Here is a 17,213-nt window from a genome sequence, read left to right on the forward strand (position 1 = left end):
GCAGGACAGTCCCACAACATTCCTTTTCCTGTCTTTTGCCTTCATTCATCACCCCCTTCTTTTTGAACAATCATCTACCCGAGAGACAGCACAGCAGCAACTGGCATGTCATGACAAGCAGCCCGTATTCAGAAGACCAGAATGACAGTCACTTCAAGTATGAACCTACTATTACAGATTACCACCTTCAGTGCAGTTGCTTAGATCATAGGTGTCAGTATATATAGTTAGTCAGGGTGAGAATCTTTCCAATTAACTGCTAGATTCAAAAATCTTCTGGAGATTCTCAGGATCATTGCCAAGCCATACAGTTATATGTAGAATATGGGCAAGGCAATGATCCCGAAAACAATAACTTTAATAAAAACGTGAGAAATGCCTGGCCACAATTAAGACCTTTCATTCCTAGCAGAGGTTTCCAGGCCACGGACCCATCTGGCACATTCTTAGGGGAGGAAGCAGGGCCGCAGTGCTGGCGAAGCTCCTGCTCACTTTCTATTTTCTACATACTATCAAACAGCTGAAGAGAACATTCATAAAAATAATCAAGTCATCGTAATATATCGATTTTCTGCTAAACTTCTAATCAAGAACACAACTTATTTAACTTGTATGTCAGTAATTTGTGTTAACACAAGTAAGATCTAATAAAAATTACTCACTTCTTATACAAATTAAAAACTCACTACACTCAGTGAAAGATACTTATTTAATTTATTTATTTATTTTGTATTTTAGGGAAGGGTCTACAGGGTGTTCAGGGTCTCACTACTAGATCAGAGTCCAGCGATCCGCCTGTTTATAGTCTCCCAAGAGCTGGGATTATAAGCACACGCCACCACGCCCTGTCTCCATTGCCATCTTCGCACACCCCAGAGGTGGGACTGGCACAGCAGGCCTGGGACAGAACCCCTGGCTCCCACTTGCAGGCACTTTAATCCACTGAGTTATTTGGCTGGCCCAAAAGGTACTTATTAATATATTAAATTTATTTGTCAGTCATTCTTAAAATATCTTCCATGCTGAAGGTATTTGCTTTAGCCTAAATGAACACTATTAAGGTTATTATATCCTCTTATCAAAAATATAAATTACTGGCTGGGGAGGTAGTTCAGTAGCTTATGTGCCTGCCTAGCAAGTGCAAGGTCCTAAGTTTGATCCCTGGTACCACCAAAAAAAAAAAAAATATCTAAAACCTTATTACAAGATTTGACTTATAGAGGAATGTCAGCAATACCTGAATATAAAAATAACTGAGATACATTTTTGTAAATAATTACATTTATCAATAATGACAGACCCACGCAGATGCTGAATCTCAAAGTCTTTATTCCATCAAAATAACAGGGAAAAAGAGAAGGACGAAGGAAGAGTCATTAGCCTATTCTGTGCAAGACACTGGAACACGTCCTGGAGACACAGAAATGAAAAGACCAGGACACCATTCTCCAGGAGTTCAGAGTCCACTCATTCATCCATCCCTTCCTTCACCTTTGCAACCAACAATAATCTTTTGAGTGCCTGTGATGTAGTCCCAAGTACTGTGCTGGGCACAGAGGACATAACAATGAAGCAGAAAGAGGTGGTCCATACACTTGTGAACTCAGAGTCTAATACTGAAAACAAAGTAAGAGATGGGTGATTATTACTTGGAGGGTAAGTGCTCTGAGAAATGTAACAGGGTACTGTGAAAGCTTGCAGTAAAAGACTCACTGGTGGTAGGGTAAAGATTACATTGGTAAGAAATCTTTTCCCTGGAAGAGACATCCAAAATGAAACTTGAAACATAAATAAAGTAAGAAAGGCAAACAAGAAGAAGAGAAACAAAAAGAGAGAGAGTTTCTTTGTGGTAGGAGGACAATATAGTCCAGGGAATAAGTCAGAACACAGCAGAGGAGTGTGAGGAAATCTGGTAGATGCTGTGCTGGTAGCCAGCCTCCAACATGGCCCCCATGGTTATATTGCTACTCATGACTTTGTGTAGGTCACTCCCATAGCAAGGCAAAGGCCAGGCCTTTATGACCAATGGGCTACTGTGAACATGACAATGTGTGATCTCAGTGCTAGGTAGAAGAAAAATATTAACATTTTGACTTCTGCCTTTTTCTCCTTTGGATCATCTTTTCAGAGGGAAGGCAACTGCGAGGACACACAGGCAGTCCTGTAGAAAAGACAAGACCCTAAGGCCTCTAACAACAGCCAACAGCCAACGTGCACTTCTCAACCTTGCAAGTGGGTTACATTTTAAAATGAATCTTTTAAGCTTAGTTGTGATTCCAGATGGCTACATCTCTGGCTGAAATCTTCATTATACTTTTGTAACAGATGGCTGTAGACTGAATATTTTCCCCCCAAATTCATATGCTGAAATCCTACATCCTGATGATCTTCAGAGGTGGGGTGCCTTTGGGAGGGTGTGTAGGTCTTGAGGTAGACATCCTCATGAATGAAAATACAGTAAGTCCTCTGACAAATATCTGCGTTGCGAACTTTCAGATAAAAACAGGTCTTGCATTAAGAAAACTCCTAGATGTGAACAAATTGCATAAAAGACTCTGTCTACCAGTCAGCTGCTGTGTGCTTGCTGCACAGTGTGACAGTGTAAAGTAGGCCAGTGCTCAGTCAGAGCCCAGGACATCTGGAAACAAGAGGAAAAGCAGTGGTGACATGGAGGGGACTGCTAGGAAGTGCAAAGTAGTAACTATGGAAACAAAAGCGAAAATAATTGATATATTGGACCAAGTTGAAAAGATGGTAGACATCACTTGTTCTTATAATATGAGGCATTCAACCACTGGCACAATCCTAAAGAACAAGGACAAGATCATACAACATGTGAAGTCTGATGTGCCAATGAAGTCAATAATAATATCCCAAGTGTGGTCAAGTGATAGAGGGGATGGAGAGATCCTCAGTGAGTGGATGCAGGGTCAGCAGCAGCATCATGTCCCACTCAGCATAATACTTACTCAAGAAAAAGCTAAAAGCCTGCTTGAAGACTTGAAACAAAAAACAGGGTGAACACAGGATGAATCTTGTACTTAAGACTCATTTTGCTGAACTTCTGAACAAATCCAACTTATGAACATTGTCCCGGAACAGAACTCATTCAAAAGTTGGTGTCTAATTGTAGTGCCCTTGTAAAAGAGTGCTAAGGACCCTGAATGCCCTGCCCAACCATGTGAGACCACAAACAGAAGGTACCACCGATGAATCAGAACATGTGTCTTTATCAGATACTAAATCAATGGAGCCGTCATCTTAACCTTCTCAGCCTTCAAATTTGTAAATTACATAGTTTATCATAGTTATTATAGCAGCAGACCACACAGACTATGACAGAGACCTCAAGCAAGAACCAGTATCTCTCAATTTCTTAACATATAAGAACTGTAAGATAATACTTTCTTGTTTGAAGTCACAAGGTTTGAATGTGTCAAATATCAACAGATAATACACATAACATTCAAGGTAGAGGAAGGTGATTGAGGTAATAAGCTAGGAAGGTAAGCTGGAGCAGATCAAGTAAAACTTCTGAATGACAGGGATGTTAGACTTTGTCCTGAAAATAACCGGGAGTCTTCGCAAGTTTTGACATCGTGGATGGTGAGAGCTGGGTCTTCGTTGAGCATGAACCTCTGGTAGTAGAAAACAGGACTGGAAGAAGACATGACCTGAATCATACAGCTCAGTGTATCAAATGCCCATCTAGCACTTAGCATATCTCTAGGGTCCTTTCAACTTCTTCTAACCTGCTCTTTTTTTTTTTAAAGGTACTGGGTACTGGATCTCACTATGCAGCTCAGACTCACAGTGATCCTCCCGTTTTCAGCCTCCCCAGAGCTGGGACTACAGGAGTATGCTAACACACCAGGTCTCGGTGGCCAGCTCTACACACCCAGGTATGGGGCTGGTGCGACATGTGGTATGGGAATCGAACCCTGGTCTCTGGGCTTGTCTAAGAAGGTACTTAGTCTGCTGAGCTATCTTGCTGGCCCTTTTTTTTTTTTTTTTTCCTGGTACTGAGGGACTGAACTTGGGACCTCAGGCATGCCAAGCAAGTGCTTATGCCGCTCAGCTATTTCCTTGATGCAACCTGTTCTTTACTAACCCATATTGAGGACCCTTGCTAACCCTTTTAGACTTAGGTCAAATGTAATTTTCTTTCTGAACAGTTGTCAAGGAGTCAGAGAATCCAATGGGAAACCAAAGATGGGAGGGAAGGAACCATGTCTGCTGAGCAACCGCTATATACTTGCTGTAGTTTGAGCTGATCTTCATTGAACATGAACCTTATCATGGTGGTCAGCATGATAAGGTATACTACTTGCTAAATTTTCTTTTATCTTTTGTCTTTCTCACTCCAGGTTGAAAGCCATCAGACAGAATGTCAGCATTTTAATCTTTGCTTCAGGTTCTGTATACTATAGCTGTAATGTCAAAGTAATAGTCATTAACCATGGTTTCTAGAGGTAGAAACGTGGTTAATTCAAATTGAGATGCATTTTATGTACAAGCTGTGTACTAGACTTTGAAGACTCAGTATTTTAAAAATAATTTTAAAAAGTAAAAATAATTTAGTACACTTTATAATTTTTATATTGATTGCATATTGAATTGATATTTGATGTATTGGAATAAATATATTATTAAATTAATTTCACTTGTTTATCTTTTTTAACTTGGCTACTATAAAAAAATTAAAACATGTATTTCTACTAGAAAACACTGTTTTTAAGAACCCTGAATTAGTAAATAATTTAAGCAAGAAAAGTGCAACAACTTCTTGCAATGGAAATGCAGAAAAGAAGATGGGTTGGAAAGGAATTTAAAGACAAAGAACTGGCAAACTGAAAAGACTGGCTGTGGAAGAGGGAGGAATAAAAGATGACACCACACTGTGGGAGGAACAACTCACTGAGAACACAGGAAGAATGTGTTAAGGATAGAATGAGGTAGCTGATGCACTCTGAACTGGAGGTACCTATGTGTCACTCTAGTATGGCTATACAAGCACAGCATGGAGACACAGGCAGGCAATGACCGGCTGTTATTAACTGATTCCAGCTGAGCCCACGAGACTACACAGAGTGTGCAGAGTGGGGAAAGCAGAGGACACAAACAGACTAAGGATTCCGGATTGTGATGGATGCTACAGAACACAAAGCAGGATCGCAAGACTGGCTGGGTGACTGGGTGGCTATTTAAAAGCCTAGAGCAAAGGACATTCACTGGGTAAACAACATTCTCTGTAGAAAAAACAAGTGAAAATGCAGAAAGTTATAAACTGCCTGATAGGCTCCATAAGGAGCAGAAATCTGGTATACAGAGTTCAAGTAACAGAACACGAGAACACCGCATGTACAGAATGGGAAGATCTGATGGGCTCTGTGTTCTTAGATCAAGATCTTGGACTCTGTCATAGACAAGGGAACCCTAGAAAATTTCCAATAAAGGAGCGACATGCTCTCATTTGATCTCACAACTCTGTTCTAGGTCCCTGATCCCGCTGGCAAGCAGCACTCACCACTTGGTCCTGACATGCCCTCAGCTTCCATGCAGCACAACCTGAAAACTGCTAGACTAAATTACTTCTCTAGGCCTTGAAACCTAAACAGTCCGTAGTTGAAGGATTGGTGTGAAAAGTATAAAACTGTAATCCTGTCAGTACTGCAAGCCTCTCTCTCCTCTCCCTCCTTTCACGCACTCACTCTTGTGTTAGATGCACATGAGCCGGAACGTTAGCCATCTGAGGCCCTTCCAAGAAGCCAGTGTTCATTTTGCGCAGCACATACTCAGGCAAAACATGTGGAAGAAGGAAGTACACTCTCAAGGGTGGTCACAGGACCACTCAAACTAAAGAGAGACAAAGCCAAAGACTGGCACCCAGCAAGTCCTCCTCCACCTACCTGCTCTTGAGCTTCTAAGGGCTCCACTGCCCCATACCCTCTGCTTGTGGGCATAAACATCTGGAGAAGGAGGACACCCCCAAACAAGTTAACTCTGACATCAAAGGAGAAGAAACTTAGGCTGATGACTGAAATGCAAGTTAACATAATGTTTTATTTTCAACTTACTATTTTTTCCTAATTTATGCTACATTCAGCTTTTTTGAAAAGTATTTCCTTTATTTCATTTTACAGCTGCTAAAAACTGACTTGTGAAGCCACATATTTTGGGCTCCTTGATTCTGAGCCTTCTGGCATTCATTCCACCATAGGTTCTCAAGATAAAACACACTGTAGAACACTAAGAGAAACTTTGTTTTACTAGGGAAAGACTTGTTTTTCAAATAAGTGATGTTCAGGATCAGCTTTCACCATTGTTCTTTATGATCATAATAGCAGGTCCTATGCAGGGAAGAATTTGCAAACACTTTGCAAAACCATGAGAAATGACTGTCTCAAAAGCCAAATGAGTTTCTGCACAAAAACTAGATTGTCTATTATTAAAAGCTTTTCAGTGGACCACATCTAAACTCCACGGACTTACTAATCTTTCTAGATTTTAACATGATACTCCTAATACTGCTCAGACTTAGAATATTTAGAATCTCTAGAATCAAAGCTCTGTATCTTAAAACTGTCTATTAGTTAAAGTAAAATGCTATACACATATAATCAGATGAAGGACAATGATGCAATAGAACAAATGTTGGACTTGGGAGAATAAGGACTTTAGTTTCTGCTATGCTACCTACTCACTGTGAACTGGGGCAACTGACATTTTGAATGTCAGCTTACTGCTACAAAAATAAAACGATTGGTGAGTAGCAAAATATTCAATTCTCTATGTAAGCTTTCCACCCACTCTAGGTTGGTTGAGTATGGCAGAGACTTGGAATTGCCTAACCAAGAATCTGTATTTTCCTCCAGTAAAAAACCACCTAGATTCTCCCCCACCCCCATCCCCTTTTTAAAGCTGAGCATATAGCTGCTTGGGTTAAAAACTACAATTCCCAATCTCGCCAGCAGGTCGAAGTAGCCATCTGACTATGGAGTGACCTTTCTGTTTTTCCCTTTCTGGTCATCTCCCCTTCCCAAGGTATGCTCTCCACCTGTCCCAACGCCAACCTCCCCATGTCCTTCAGCAGATACTTCCTCCCTCTCTCCCACCAGCTACTCCTTCACTCTAGGGTCTCCAATGGCACTCTCTCCATTAGTGGATCCTTTAGCACAGATCCTCAAATAATACCGGTTTCCAGCTATCATTCCTCCCTCTACCCCTTTCTCACTGAGCTTCAGGTCCATAGTTCACACAATCTCTCTCTACTCCCTCATTTTAGGTTTAAATTCTCAGTCTGTCTTTTCTCTTTGCTCTGCTGGAACCAATCTAAAGGAGCACCCAATGTGCTCCTGAAGGACAGACTGCACGGCCTCTGCAGTCCTTAGCCCTTTGCAGGTTGCACGTACGCAGCCTGCTTAGCCACCCTTTCTCCTCGGAAGTCTTCCATCCTCCTCCTCTCCTAGCACTCCGCCCAGTTCTTCTGCTGGCCATCTGGCCACTCTTGCGCAGGCTCCCTGTGCCCTTCTTGCCTTCTGTGCACCCCCGTGGTCACTCACTCGGCCACCGTTCCAGCTCTCTTCTTTCTCAGCAAATGCACTCCCCAAGGCCGGCTCAGCTCCTCTACAGCTCCAGCCCCTTCTAAATAGAAGGGGTTATTTGGCTTTCTGATTTTCACGTTCATGGTAACCACTTAAGAAAAAATTTATAAAAAGAACTCTTAAAAATCAACAATTAAAAAGACCCAATTAACTCAAACAATGGACAAGTAAAAACAACTCAATCAAAAATAGGCAAAGGAGGGCTGGAGAGATGGCTCAGTGGTCTAAAGCACCTACTTAGAACAAGCTTGGCAAGGCATCAGGGACCGCGGTTCAATCCCCCAGCACCACATGCCAGCCAGCCCCACCCCCTGGTGGGCTGAGCTGGCCACACACACACACAAACACCCCTCTCTCTCTCTCTCTCTCTCTCTCTCTCTCTCTCTCTCTAATAAATAAAAATAAAAAAAAATTAAAAAAAAATAGGCAAAGGATCTGAACAAGTTATTTCTCCCCAAGAAGATATACACATATCCAATAAATGCAGAAAAAGATGCTTAATATCATTAGTCATCAAGAAAATACAAATCAGGGCTGGCCAGATAGCTCAACAGACTAAAGCACCTGCTTAGGCAGAGCACAGCTGCCGGGGTTTGATCCCCAGGGTGCAGTGCCAGCCCCACCCCCGAGGTGTGCTGAGACAGTGATTGACACAGCATGGTGGTGCACACCTGTAATCCCAGCACTTGGGAGGCTGAAAACAGGAGGATCGCTAGGAGTCCCATCTATGTAGTGAGACCCTGTAGACCCTGTACTAAATACATTAAAAAAAAAAAAAAGGAAAGAAAATACAAATCAACCACAATGAGATGCCTGCAAACAACTGCTAACAAGGGCATTTGTGAAGATACTGAGAAATCAGATCCATGCCATCCACTGTCAGGAATGTAAAAGAGTGCAACTTTTATGGAAAACAGTTCCTGAAAAGGTTACACAATTGAGCAGTAATATGACAGCAACTCTACTCATGGGCATAAGAGAACTGGAAATACATGTTTACACAGAAGTTGTACATTAATGTCTATAAAAGCATTGCACCTAAAAAGCCAAAAGATTAAAAGAAAACCCATGCATCAATCAGCCAATAAATGGGTAAACAAAATGCTGTATTTCCAAACAATGAAGCAGCAGGAAGCCCTAAGATGAATGAGGCACCACTGAGACTTGGAAACATTGAGGACACTACGTGACGGAAAAGAAGCCAGGCACAAAACACCGCACGTGACATGACTTCACTTATATGATGTGTCCCCAGGAGGCAGGAGACAAATCCACAGAGAAATGGAGTGGAAGAGTGGTCGCCGGGGCTAGGACCACGCCAAGTGACCCCCTTATGAATATGGCGTTTCTTTTGGGGATGCAAATATGAGATGAGATAAGTGCTGATGATTGTACAACTTTCTCAATAAACAGAAACCCACTTAAACACACACTTTAAAAAGATGAATCTTACGGTATGTAATTTACATCTCAAAATTTAAAATCCCAAAAAAAAGAGTCATCAACACAAACCCATTCCTTTAGCACACCAGCCGGTTTTCTCCCAGCAGCAGACTTACAGAGCAAGAACTTTCCCAGCACAGTTCTGTAAGTCCTGTAACCTAAAACAACAGTAGACCCTCACTTGGTAAAGAAAGAGGACAAATTCGCACTTACCCAGCACTGCTCTAAAACAGGCAATATATTTATTACTGACAGCATAGTGAGGACAACAGAAGAGTCAAACACTTGAAAACTGAACGCCCTGGCCCAAATCAAATAAAAAAATAAAATAAAATGAAATACAAACTCACACAATTCCAAACTACTAAATACACATCCTTAAGCCAGCCTGGCACGCATGATGTTTCATTCTGCTAAAAATCAAATACAAAAGAAATATCAAGATTCTAGGAAACAAAGCTCAAACCAGCAAAAGCATTTCTAGTTGTTAATGCAGGTTAGGGAAAGTAAACATGTGTTTTCTAATGAGCTTGTTATTATCCAAATGGCCCTGGCCAGCAATGCAGGGAATAAACGTGGGAATGTTTAACTCCAGGTGAAAAGATAGAGCCTAGCTCCAGGGCGGCTCCCATTTCCAGTATTTTATAGTTAAATTAATTCTCTCACACAAGATGGAAATTAAGAAATCTCTTCAGGTTGTAACCCTGGCCCTTTCAGTGTTTTTAAATTTATACTGGAAAGAGGAAGCAAGAAATGATTCTTAAAGCACTGAGGCCTCTAGTCCTGGTTATAATCATTACAAAGTGATCCTTGTCTGATTCATACCTCCAACTATCAGGAGGGATCAAAGTCATAATGTGAGAGTTTCAGAAATAAATTAAAAAATTCTTTTTGCCTGGGAAATTCTAGGAATGCACTGTGATCTCTGGCTCCCCTCCAGAGTGCTAAATAAAAAGTCTGTCTGAGAAAGGACCTCTGGACTTGCCAAAACTGACTTGGATACACACACACATGGACATGCTGACTGGTCTTGTCCATATGACTAGGTTATCTTAGTTTGTTGAGGAGAAAGATTTGCATTATCTGTTTCTTTTTCTTTTCTTTTCTTTTTTTTTGCTCCGAATGCCTTCAGGGCAGGTTTGGCTGGCTTGAGTTGTGGGGATGAACCACAGCAACCTGAGCCTGACTGCCTGGTTGAAGCAGCCACTTAAAGAACTGAGCTAAGGAGCAGGCCCCCTGTTTCTTTTTTTTGTAAGACTCTTTTTGGGTGCCAGAGAGATAGCTCAGTGGCATAAGTGCCTGCCTGGCAAGGTCCTGAGTTCAATACTCGATACCACCAAAAAAAAAAAAGAAAAAAAAAAAAAGAAAGAAAGAAAAGAAAAGAAAAAAAGAATATTTTTGGTTTAGGTCTTGAACTCTGAGTAACTACTTTGAAGATGATGATACACTGTGTAATAAACATGGTTATTTTCCTATTATTTGATTATGAAATTTTATTCTTATTTTTCCATAAAATAAAAATTGATTTGGTAGGGCTGTGGCTACATGTGTATCATCGACTTTGAACCTTTTTAAGAAAACAGATGTCCTATAACTGGAGATAATTTGGAAACTGGCACAATAGTTAAAAAAAATATATCCAATTGGACAGCCTTATAAGGATCCTGCCAACTTCTGGTTTCTTGCCATAGAGAATAATGATTCCTGTCAGTCTCTTAAAAAAAGAACAGCTTCAAGCAAAGCCAAATCACTATGACCTAAAAAGAGCAGCCTACAGCAGCCCATAAGAACTTACAGAGTTGAGAGTCTGAAAACTTAGATTCAAATTCAGAAATAATCTCTGCTCTAATGTTGATACTATAGTCCAGTGAAAATCTAAGTCCTGCAAAACATAAATTAATCATTTTGTTTGTTATGAAACATACAAGAGCTAGCTGCAGTTCCACTACAAGTGACTTATTTGTTTTGTAACTGTGAAATTCTCAAATTCTTTTATCCAGATTTATTCTATAATTGTTAAAAGCCCAAATAGTCTCAAATAAACACAAGTCAATGCAATTAGGAAAAATAGCCACAAAGCCTACTTGAGTCTCCATATTAATCAAAAGTATTCTTGTGACCTTTAAGATGCTTACAATTTAGCACCTTGACAAGCTCTCCACGTCGGGAATGTGCAACAGGTGCTAATAAACTTTTTAAAATTTTATTTTATTCTGAAGAGTAAAAACAAAAGCAAAAACAAATAGCAGAAACAAAGAAACAGGGTAACATACAATGATACATATATTACAGATTTTCAAAACAATAGCTAATTAACAATGGTTGTTATATTATCTATTCTCATTGTGAAATCTTGCTCAGATTAACAGATATAGTTATGCAAGATTGGACAAATAACTGAATATAAGTTTTTGTAAGCTATCTGAAGAGTAAGAGTTTTGTGAAGCTGTTGGGGACGGGGGGTGAAAAGTGTTGTTGACAAAATGGTAGCGAGCATGCCGGTGAGCTGTGACATCATGGCAGTGACGCTGGTAAGCTGCTCTTTCACGGCCTGCAATCGGGTCCTCAAAATCTAAGACCTAGGCTTTGATCCAGCACATGGGCACAGGTACTAGGGAAAGGCAGGGCAAGACAAGGAGAGAAATTCTTCGCAACTCTGGTGGGGGACCTAACACCTTACAGATTGTGGGCTTATGCAGTGCTCTAATGTTCAAGAGACCCAGGAAAGAGTAACTCTAAGGAGCATGACACAGGCCAAAGGCAAAATCCTTTGTCAAGCTGTAAGTGCTGTTGAGATTGTGATCTACAGCCTGAGAATTGATTTTTTTAAAAAAATCTTTAAATTCTACTATCAGCAAGTTTAAGCAAGCCTCACATCACACTGTATAAGAATATACATACATTACCATTCTATTAAATTTTTGTTAGCATTGGTATTTGGAAAGAATCTTAGATTAGGGAATCACATTTTCATTTACTTTAAAGATCTGGTATTCCAAGTTCCAGGGAGTTCTGTGATAGTGGAAGGATTGGGAAAATAATGTTTTGATAGGCCTCCACTTTTTTTTTTTGGGGGGGTAGTCTTTTTGAGACAGGGTTTCACTCTGCAGTTCAGGCTGGTCTCAAACTCATGATTCTCCAGCCTCAGCCTCCCAAGTGCTCCCAGTGCTATCAGGATTACAGGTGTGTGCCACCACACCCAGCTAACCCTCCACTTTAAAACAGCATGAGAAGATTAAAGTTCTGGAGCTGGATGAGTGGTTTTGATCAGAAGGATCTCTCTGGGGGAAATAAATGTGCCTATATGCATCGTATCTGAAATCAATATTTGGTGACAGAGGGAGAGGTGTTTTTCGTTTGTTTTCTTTTTTTTTATAGAGTAGGTATTTTTATCACCTTGCTTAGGGTAGTTCAACAGTCAGTATGAAAAGGGCTCACACAGCCACTAAGTGGCAGAACTAGGCCAAAAATGAAAGCATTCACAGTCCAAATTCCTTGTGTTTCACTGCCTGCCTTTTAAAAATGTACATACAAATACAACTGGGGGTTAGAAATGAGAATGAACAGAACAGAAATGTGTGCTGCAGGTTAGTGGTGCATATACATTTGGTGGAAGGACACATGCTAAACATGTGTGAAGCTCCGAATTTAACACTCCCATGTCCAAAAATCAAAGTTACGGAAGCTGAGTATTTCTAATCTGGACCTTAATTCTATTTTACTTCTGGTCTGGAAAGCTCTCTGATGACCACACGTTAGCTATTTTAACTTTTATTTTCCTTCTGAACCCAACTTGCAACACATCTGTTTATCACATAATGGAATGCAATTGCCAAAGATTAAGCAATGAGTTATTTTCATTAAACTGCAACATCTATTCCCAGTCCGATAGAAATGGTAGTTTTAAGAATGAGCTCCAATTGAAAGATCATTTCAGAGTAATAAGAGAGGAAGATCTTTCTTTCAGGGATCAATTCTGCATTCTGGCTGACATTTAATGGTGAAGACCAATGCATAGTCAGGTATGTTGATCCTTGCTGATACCTATGCACAAGCCTGCCTGTGCCTGGTGAGAAAAAAAGCAGACTAGCCAGTCTGTCGGGCATGCAACTTGCAGCAGTCCCTAGGAGAGTATGGCTGGGGTTTAAGAAAATTCCAGTCATGCAATTAATGTCGCTTTCCCAATGTGCTAGGCTTGTTTCAGTTCTCAATGAGAAAAATGGAAATAGGTTGGGTAAAGGTTAAATGTGGAGAGATGTGCAAGATCAAATGAATTAAAGAATTACTCTGAACAAAAAGTATAATATTCCATTGTCCCAAGGTATTTCCATGTTTCCTTTGTGATCACAGAGATAACAGAAAATCCTAAAAAAACTATGCAGATAATTATCAAAACTGGATTCAATTAGAAGACTAACAAAATCCACGATGTTTGCCTACTCAAATTAATTCAAGAATTCCTGCATTCAAGGGCCCAACTGATGTATAATGAGATGTATGATCAAAGGAAACCTGATCTCTTTCCTTTTGGAAATAACTGATTACTTGTCCCTCAAGAAAAGAGATCCCAATGAAAAGGCTAATATGTAAACGTAAACCTTTATTTCTATCCACACAAGAAGGACATGATTTAAAAACATTGCACCTAAGAGGTAGTGAGCATGCTTCCCTACCCTGGCTCTGTAAGACAGGAGTGACAGCCAACCTCTGTCACTGTCACTGAGGAATCTTGCTCCCCAAAGGCCGCCCCAGCCATGGCACTCTGGTTAGCTCACAGTCACAATGTGATCTGAGTAACAGTGCAATGTCATCTTTTCCCAACATTTTCTTTAGATTTCTTTGTGTTATTCCTTTGGGTCAGTTATTCTAATGCCCCAAAATTAAATATATTGAGGATTAAAGAAAGCAACAGTTTCTGATAAGATAGAGGAAACGAATCTGCCGAAGTTATTTTTTTTTTCTTCCATCTAGGGTGAGATAATTCTAAGACTATTACATTGATATCTTAGTCCTGTGTCAAAAGACATGGTTGTTAGGGTCATTAGGTTTGTATACTGGCCTAACAAACCCCTGAAAAACGAGTGAACATACAACCTATAAATACATCACAGAAAACAGCTGCTATGTGCAACCAATAGAAAAAAAGAGAGCGCCGGGGAGATGGCTCAGTGGAATAAGCCCTTCCCTGGCAAGTGCAAGGGCCTGAGTTCAGTCCCTGGTTCTGCGAAAAAAAAAAAGGTTGTGGGGGGAGAGAGAACAAGAAACAAATTTTATTATGCTCTATCTCTTGCTGACAGCAGGATTCCAAATTAATTTTGTCTTTAGCCCTTTTTCTCTGAAACTAAGCCTAACAGCAGCAGCATTTTTACTACCACATTCCAGTTTATTCTCAGCACACAAGAGCCTAAAGCAAGTACTAGAGGGAAAGTTACTGCTTTCAGCACTGCTCCTGCACTGGTGCTTCAGAAAGACAGCGAAGTAGACCATGATCCAGCAGAGCAGCGGTGGCCCACAACACAATGTGAATCACTTTAATTCCATAAGAAACCTTACTCTGCAATATCATGGCATTACTTTTCTGAGATGGCCCAAAAGGGCTTAATAAATGTGGACAAGTTTTGAAATGGTAGACAATATGTAAGATAGAATAGCAGCCAATAGTTGTTTCTAAATGCTAAATCTCTAAAAATATTTCCGAACTGCAGAAAATCATATGTTCATAAACCTGCTTACTTTTCAGATTAGGAATTTTTGTTTGCTTGGTTTGGTTCTGTGGCATAATGTCTTGCCATATAGTTCAGGGCAGCTCTGAACCTGCAATTATCCTGCCTCAGCTTCCTGTGTACCTTTTTAAAGATTTCTTGAATGTGCTATCGCTTATACAACCCTATGTGTGATTATACATTTAAATAATATCTTGAATATAAAACTTAAAAGTAAGGTATAATTCAAACAAATTAATCTGCTTGCCTACTAGGGCAAGTGAGCCCAGTTCTATAAAACATTAAATTCTGAATCCAAACCAAAGTATCTTCTGGACTCCAGCACATAGATGAGTTTTTAATTTAAAAAATAATCATTATTTCCTATGAGAAATTAATTATGTAAATATTAAGAGTCTTGAATATTCTGAAATAGTTGAAGTCTAAAACATCTATTTTCTTATCTGGAAATTAGAAACAAAAATTTAGGGGTGGCATGTCAGTACATCCCTATAATCTCAGCTACTTGGGAGGCTAAGGTAAAAGAATCAAAAGTTCTAGACCAGCCTGGGCAACGAAATGAGACGCCATCTCAAAATAAAATTAAATGGTAGGGTTAGGATACCCCTCAGTGGCAGGGCACTCACCCAGCACTGAGGCCCTGCATTCAAGCCCCAGGAAGGCCCCTCCCCAAGAGCACTAAATGAAAGCATCTCAAAAACTTAACATTTTTATGAAACTGAGTAACTGTGGTACAGAATTTTAAAGCAGCTCTAAAACTTTACTTTTATTGATAAGAAAACAAAACTATTTGATGATCATGCATCTCCTGTGAATTAAATATTCATTCAGTGAAGAATTTCCTTAGAAAATGTTACTGAATGGCTACCCTTCAGTAGTAATAAAATAGTGTATTATCAATGAAAGTGGGCCCCAGGATGTAATGCAATCTCTTTTTTGCATGACCTCCTGCCTCACATGCTCTTAGGAATTTGGGCTTCTAAGTGAAGGGCTCTGATCTTGTTACCATGCGACAGTGTACTAAGCAGCTAGCACAGCCCAAAAGGCTGCACTGTAAAAAAATTCACAGCTAGAAATTCTATAAACTGCTTTGAAATTTCGAGCCCAGCCGACAGCATATAATGTACAATGCATAGGTGCAAGAAGGGTGACTCCCAAGAGTGATTTCCAAGTGCACTATGTGAAGTGGTCTTCACTGAGATGTTGGATGCATGGTCCTTTAGGAAAACTATACCTTTAGGAAAGTATTTTCTCCTAACAAACTTGTATTTTGATTCAAATTGACCTTTCCTCTCTTCTTTTTTTTTTTTTTAATTTGGCAGAACCGGGGATTGAACTCAGGCCCCTGTGCTTGCCAGGGAAGCATTCATTCCACTGAGACATTTCTCCAGCCCCCAAAGTGCAGACTTTTTTTTCTTTTCTTTTTTTTTTGGTGAGGGGCAGAACCAGGGATTGAACTCAGGCCCTTGTGCTTACCAGAGAAGTGCTTATTCTACTGCGCCATCTCCCCAGGTCCCAATCTCTCCCTTCTGCCCCTCGCTCCCTCCTTTTCTCTCTCATTCCTTCCTTTCTTCATTTTTCTTAACTGTTCCTGCTAGGAGGAGAATAACAGCCCTCATACCTCTAAGTGATCCTGGGAGTTGCATGCTGGGGTGCTCTGCCACTGAACTTTCTAACCCAGCCCCTTTTATTTTGAGACAGGGTCTAAGTTGCCAAGGCAGGATTCAAACTTGCAAGCGTGCTGCAACCTTCCAAAGTGCGCAGACTAGGGGCATGTGCCAACACATCCAGCTTGTTTCTGTTTTGTTTTACAAGCAGTCTTGCTGTGTAACCCACACTGGCCTTGAACTTTCTATATAAAGTACAACGGCCTGGAACGCTACCACCTCAGCATTCCAGAATGCTGGAACTATAAGGGTGCACCATGATGCCTGGCAACAACCCTCCTTTAAAAATTATTCAATTTCCAAGTAACACTCCAGGATGAGGCTAGAAAAGGCAAAAGGAAATGTCCATGTGGGTGGCAGGGAACAGTGAAGTGCCTGTGCTTATAGTGACGGTAGTCAGGGGTGGGGAATGTTGATGGGGTATTGACAAAGCTTCCTATTTCAGCAGTTGGTAATTTAGATATTTTATAGAAAACTTAATGTTTTTTGTTTTTCACACGAACCACTTATTTTTTAATGTTTTAAATTACTATTTATTTATTTATTTATTTATTTTTGGTAGGACAGTTTCAATAATTAACACATTGCATACATCTTTCCTAGTGGTTATTTGCTGTACAAGATGTGGACATGAGGGGCTGGTGAGATGGCTTGGTGGTCTAAAGCACCTACTTAGAACAAGCTAAGCTAAGCAGAGCACAGGGACCGCGATTCAAACCCCCAGCACCACATGCCAGCCAGCCCCGCCCCCTGGTGGGCTGAGCTGGCCACACACA

The 17,213-nt window shown here is 40.4% G+C and overlaps 1 protein-coding gene across 2 annotated transcripts in view; it reads right to left on the bottom strand.

Annotated features, from left to right (window-relative positions):
* Window positions 1–17,213, bottom strand: part of Btbd9 (BTB domain containing 9) — a 439,436-nt gene that overhangs the window by 208,732 nt on the left and 213,491 nt on the right. The gene's annotated exons all lie outside the window — the stretch shown is intronic.

Source organism: Octodon degus, unplaced genomic scaffold (assembly GCF_000260255.1).
Source record: "Octodon degus isolate 3935 unplaced genomic scaffold, OctDeg1.0 scaffold00005, whole genome shotgun sequence".
Taxonomy (NCBI): Eukaryota; Metazoa; Chordata; class Mammalia; order Rodentia; family Octodontidae; genus Octodon; species Octodon degus.